This window comes from Zingiber officinale, chromosome 7A (genome assembly GCF_018446385.1).
Source record: "Zingiber officinale cultivar Zhangliang chromosome 7A, Zo_v1.1, whole genome shotgun sequence".
Classification (NCBI taxonomy): Eukaryota; Viridiplantae; Streptophyta; class Magnoliopsida; order Zingiberales; family Zingiberaceae; genus Zingiber; species Zingiber officinale.
This window is the reverse complement of record NC_055998.1, coordinates 72,669,420-72,675,979: the sequence shown is the minus strand read 5'-3', so window position 1 is coordinate 72,675,979 and position 6,560 is coordinate 72,669,420. Positions and strand designations below refer to the sequence as shown.

At 42.7% G+C, this 6,560-nt stretch overlaps 1 non-coding gene across 1 annotated transcript; it reads left to right on the top strand.

Moving 5' to 3' along the window:
• The first annotated feature begins 5,894 nt into the window (after positions 1–5,894).
• On the top strand, positions 5,895–6,000 carry LOC122003265. Its single transcript, XR_006117909.1, has one exon. It is a non-coding gene; the product is annotated as a small nucleolar RNA R71 (small nucleolar RNA).
• Positions 6,001–6,560: the final 560 nt, after the last annotated feature.

Genomic DNA, 6,560 nt, shown 5'->3' with positions numbered 1-6,560 from the left:
TTTTCCTTTGCCTTTGTCCCCTCTTGGTTCTTTTCCTCCGCTAGATCCACCACTTCCACGTCAGATTCTTTTCAAAAGATGAGACATGATGGGAAAATAAGTGAGGGAGAGTGATTAATTGAAGAAAAAGGAGGAGAGATCTTGTGAGAAGAGGTAGATCTTGAAAATGAGGAAGAAGAAGAAGAAGGAAAAGAAGATGAGGAATTCTTAGATTTGAATTTAGATTTGGGATCTAGATCTAGATCTGGATCTTGGAGAAAAGGAGTTTAAGATCTAAATTTATGAGGTGGATGAAGTAGGATTGAGGAGAAAAAGGATTGGGGAGAAGAAAGGGGTGGAGACGATGATTTCGATGTGGTAGTGCAGTGAACATGGCCTCTGCACGGTCATGTCTTAAATGTTGGTTCAATATACCTAGGTTAAGGTTGACCTGGTTTACTAATCTTGAGTTGGCTCAAGCTTGAGTCTTGATGTTTGGGCTTTAATGTTTGACAATACATGGAGATTGCAGATGCAATTGTCCGTTTGGAGAGATTGTTGATACAATTTCCCTCTGGTCAAGGTTGACCAGTTAGATATGGAGAAGAGTCAAGTAGGTCAAAGGGTTGACTGGATACTTGATTGGAAAAGTCCTAACTGGAGGTTAGGTAGTTGAAAGTCCTGGTGAGTGAAGCCAGGTAGTTGGGAAATTCTGGTGAGTGAAGCCAGGTGAAAGACCTAGTGAGTGAAGCTAGGCAGTTGGAAAATCCTAGTGAGTGAAGGTAGGTGAAAGTCATGATGAGTGAAGGCAGGCAGGTGAAAGTCCTGATGAGTGAAGCCGGGCAGTGGGAAAATCCTGGTAAGTGAAGCCAGGTGAAAACCCTAGTGAGTAAGCTAGGTGAAAGTCCTAGTGAGTGAAGCCAGGCAGATGGGAAGTCCTAGTGAGTGAAACTAGGCAGATGGAAAGACCTGGTGAGTGAAGTCAGGCACATGGAAATCCAGGTAGGTCAAGGTTGACCGGACAACTGGTATTGAGAAGTCCAAGTAGATCAAAGGATTGACTGGATACTTGGCACAAGGAAATCCAGATGGGTCAAAGATGACCGGACATCTAGTGGAAGGAAGTCCAAGTGGGTCATGAAGGACCGGACACTTGGCATGAGACGGTAAATCTAAGTGGATCAAGGAGGACCACACTTGGTGATCAGAAGTCCAACGAGAAGTTGGTAAAGAGAAAGTCCAGATGTGTCAAAAGTTGACCGAACACTTAGCGGTTGTAAGTCCAATAGGGAGTTGGCATGGAAGGAAGTTCGGACGTAGTAAACTTTCGAAAGCCATAACTTTTGACTTAGATATCGGAATGAGGTAATCTCGGATGCAAAACGAAGTTCATTTCAAGGTCTACACATTTTTCTACTTTCCAATTGATTGACCAATCAATTGGGGGGTCAATCAATCAGCCAATCGATTGGTTGACGTGATTTGGTGCAGAAACTATTTTGATCGATTGGGTAATCGATCAATACTTCCCCAATCGATTGGTCAATCAATTGGAAGAGTTTCTAAGAAAATCAACTAGCTGATTGATTTGGCTCAGTTTTTCTCACAAGAACGCAAGGTGGATGGAATCGATTGGTCAATCGATTACGGATTTTCTGCAAAGAGCACAAAGGCGCTCTGAATTGATCGGTCGATCAATTCAAGCCTCCCCAATCGATTGGTCAATCGATTAGGATTTGACCATTACTTAGGATGCAGGCGATGAATGACTGCGATGACTGGGATGTGACATGGCAATCAATTGGGAGCACAGTATATAGCCGTTGTGAACGATTTCCTCAGCAGCTTTTCGCCCGATTCTTCTCCGATGACTTCACGCGATTTCTCCACTACTTCTCCGTCAGTTCTTGAAAGCTCTTGGGGAAAAGTGCTAATGCACTTCCAAGGTTCAAGAGGCAACAACAAGAAACAAGTAAGCAAGAAGAAAGAGTGTTCATTTGTATTCTTGTATTTTTCTTCTTGCATGTGTTGTATTTTGTTGTGTGAGTTTGTATGAGGCTTCTCCGTCTCTGGCTGCGATCGAGAAGGAGTGTTTTTATTAGTGGAGAGCATGTCGTGTACGGATCCTTGGATTAGTCACCTCTTCTTGAGGTGGATACCAAGTAAATCCTAAGTGTTAGTATTTCTTGAGTATTTTCCGCTGCATGTCATCATCAAAGAAGCAAGCAATGAGCGCATGACGAGCTATTCACCCCCCCTCTAGCACTAAATGAACCTAACATTAAAGACACGACTCGATCAAGAGCTTCTTCAGACGACCGTGTCGATTGACATGGCCAGGTTCTTCTTCCTCTCGGCTGGGTTCACATGGCCATGTCAATTGACACAACCTAGGTCAGCTTCCTCTCTACCATCTTCATATGACTGTGTGGATTCACACAACCACCCTCTTCTTCCTCTCAGCTAGATTCACACGGTCGTGCCAATTGACAGGGCCTAATTCTTCTTCCTCTCGGCTAGATTTACACGGTCGTGTTAGGTCACATGGCCACCCTCTTGTTTCCCTTTGCCAGGACAACATGGTTGTGTGAAGTCACACGGCCTAGTCCTGTCCCTTCTCTACTAACTTCACACGGTTGTGTAAGGTCACACGACCAACTCTTTAAAGTGTATAAGAGCTGAGTTTTCTCCTTTTTGACTTCACTGATGCCTCCATGCCCATGAGGTGATCATGACCAGCTCATGGAGGCCGCACACAACCTGAAAATGAAATTTAAAATATTGAGACAAACTAACTAAGGAAACAAAGTTGTAAATTGAGCTAACTGAAAAGAACTCTTGGGTTGCCTCCCAAGAACCATTTGTTTAAGGTCCTTAACTTGACCCTATCTCTGTTGATACAGATTATACCTATAGAGGCATGGCTTCCCCTCCTAGGTTGGTGCTTCAGACTCTTCCTTCATTCTTGCCTTTGCAGGGCAGATATACTTCTTATTCTTAATTATGGGTCTTCTCCCAATTCTTGTCAGATCATGTACTGCATTCGACGACCTCCTATGAAGATAGAAATTTCATTCCTCAAGCTTGTGGGCATCCTCCCCACTACAATTGCTTAAAAAAGAAGAACATGGTTAGGAGATTCATATAAATCAAATTCTAACCATTCCTTGCCAATAACCAGAGATATTTTATGGTTTTTCACATTAATAATAGCTCTGACAATTGCAAGGAAGGGTCTTCCCAATATGATTGGGATCTTGGGATCCTCCTCCATGTCTAAGCCAACAAAAATGATGGATATAATACAACCATCTACCTCTACCAACATGTCTTAAACGATACTCATAGGGTATCTGTATGAATGATCAGCTAGCTATAGTGCCATAGTAGTAAGTTTAAAGTTTTTGAGACCTATCTTATTACAAATCGAATATAGAATGAGGCTAACACTTGCCTCCAAATCACAAAAAGCTATATCTATGAATTTAGCTCTTATAGTGCAAGGATTGAGAAGCTTCCTGGATCTTGAAACTTTGCGAGAGTGGTTGCCATGAATAGATCACTGCACTCTTCCATTAGCACCATGGTCTCGAACTCTCCATTTTTTTCTTCAGTTGGACATGATATCCTTCAAAAATTTAGTGAACTTGGGCATCTGGTGAAGAGCATCAATCAGAGGAATCTCAATACAAAGCTCTTTGACCTTTTCTAAAAATCTGCCAAACTCTTCGTCTTTCTTTGTCATATCTAATCTTTGTGGAAAAGGGACCGTTTAACTTTGGGGTGGTGGTGGAAGAGTCTCTTCAACCTTCTTGGTAATCTCCTTATCATCTTGGATCTTAACTAGGTTAGGTGAGGGAGGAGAGAGCTCTTCTAAATTATTAATCCCTTTAGGAGCAGTCACTTGGGGATCTCCCAAGGTCCGTCCACTCTGAAGCTCTATTCTGTTACAATGTTTAACTGGATTCACATCAAGCTTGTCTAGAAAAGCTTCTGGTGTTTTTCAGTGTTATCCATTCTTTGAGTGAGTTGCTTGATTTAATTTTTCATTTCCTTTTGCTCAATAACAACTTCCACAAGCATCTTTTTAATCCAGGATAGTTGATAGCCTTGTGACGATTGTTGTTGATAGCCTTATTGTCTGGGTTGGTAACTTGGCCTTGCCCCTGTAGATGGTCCTTGATCTTGATTGTTTTGGTAAGAAAAATTTGGATAATTCTCCACCCAAGGTTATATGTGTTGCAGTACGGATTATTTTGTCTTTGATTATAACTTACTATTGCATCACATTACTCAAGTTGATTTATTTATGTAGAGATGGCCCCAAAGGATAAGTTTCTTGAGCATGGTCCGTGCTTCCACACGTGTCACATACACATACAATTGCATTGGTCGTACTAGTTCCCATATTCTCAAGCTTTTTAGTCAAAGCATCTAACTTTGTAGATATAAGAGTAATTGTTGTTGAATAAATGAATGGAGAAGAAATGGAATAGGAAAGAGACACCAATGTGAATGAGACTTTAGTCCCATATTGGAAGTTTCAAGGCACTTTTGTTGGTTTAAATTGATTCACATGCATTGAGGATGTGAACAAATGTATGGGGAGAGGCTCTCTCTCACGCGTGGGTGCGCAAGGGGGGGGTGCAAATCCAGGGTCCGGATCACACTGCATAGCAAAGGCTCCCCATTTTCTTCCTCCTCCTCTGTCGTGCAGCTCTTGCTCGACGGAGTACCCGTGGTAGCATTCGGGTGCCACCCAATTCGCTATGACCGCCAGTGCTTGGTTGGATTCATGATCAACCGTTGTATCCTAGAAAATAGACGACCTTTGTAAGCCTTGAAGCACAACTAGAGGTGGGTGAATCTGTTTCAAGGAAACTGCGACTCTCGCAGGCCTCGGTCAATTTTCCCGGTCGGCCAGTCTCCTCACTCGATCTGTCTTTTGCCAGATCAAGTGCCCCTCTGTCTACTACTCTAGTCTACCGCTCTGCAGACCTGCCCTGCTGCTATGGTCTTCTACTTTGCAGATCAGCCCTACCGTTCCGCTCTGTAGACCAGTGCTGTCGCTCCGCTCTGTAGACATGGTCTTCCACTCTACAGACTTGGTCTTCTGCTTTGCAGACCAGCACTGTTGTTCCGTTCTGCAGACCTGGTCTTCCACCCTGTAGACCTTGTCTTCCGCTTTGCAGACCAGCCCTGTCGCTTCACTCTGTAGACCTGGTCTTCCGCTCTACAGACCAGCCTTGTCGCTCCGCTCTGTAGACCTGGTCTTCCGCTCTGCAGACTTGGTCTTCCGCTCTGCAGACCAGCACTGTTGTTCCATTCTGCAGACCTGGTCTTTCGCCCTACAGACCTTGTCTTCCGCTCTGCAGACCAGCCCTATCGCTCCGCTTTGCAGACCTGGTCTTCCGCTCTGTAGACCAACCCTGTCGCTTACGCTCTGCAGATATGGTCAACCGCTCTCTAGATCTGCTCGGACGCTCTGGTCTGCCGCTCTGCAAACCTGCTCTACTGCTCTGCAGACTTGCCCAACCGCTCTTTGGCACATAACAAAAACCAGCCCCTGCTGGAAGCCTGAGATTATCCGCTCAGGTCATTTAGACTATAATTTGAATTTAATTCAGAGTAGCTTAAATTCAAGTAATACCCATAAATCTCTGGCATTAGATTGTTTGTGTCCAACAATTGCATCCACGTCAAACTTTCTTGATGCCTTGATAAGATTTCTAGAGAAGGAGCCTCCACATCTTTCAGATGCTCATTGATGATGGTTCTGAGCTACACTCTCTATAATATCTTTGGCCTTATTTAGACTTTTGTTCATTGATGCCGCTCCAGCTACAGAGTCTAGGGACACCTTTGTGTGATAGTTGATGCTGTTATAAAAAGTGTGGAGAACTAACCACTTCTCAAGTTCATAATGTGGGCATTGCCTGAGCATATTTTTGAATCTATCTCATGCTTCAAATAGTGATTCTGAATCCGACTGTCTGAAGCTTGCTATAAGATTCCTCATGTGAGCAGTTTTATAGGGAGGATAGAACTTATCAAGGAATTATTGCTCACATTGCTCACAAGATGTGAGATATTATTAGTTGATAAGGAATTAAGCCACTGCTTGGCTCTCTCCCTTAAGAAAAACCCGAATAACAATAATCTTACTATTTCTTCTAGAACTTCATTCATTTTCATTGTACTATAAATTTTATAAAAGATTTTCAAGTGTTGGTTTGGATCTTCATGTGGTCTGCCTCCAAATTGATTTTGCTGAACCATTGTGATCACCGCGGGCTTAATCTCAAAATTATTAGCTTCAATGGGTGGTCTAGTAATGCTAGACAAAAGCCCATGTGCATAAGGTGCTGAGTAATCTTTAAGAGATTTGTTTGTCATTTTAGATGATTCTTATTTTACTTGTTGTCTCTGCAGGTTTCTTCTTCTTCGGTATGTTCTGTCTATCTCTAAATCAAGTGGTAGTACATCTCCTGCAAGATTAGATCTTTGCATGCAAGAACAAAATTAGAAATATTCCAAACACATTCTAAATGCAGAAAGAAATAGAATTTTTAATTTTGAAG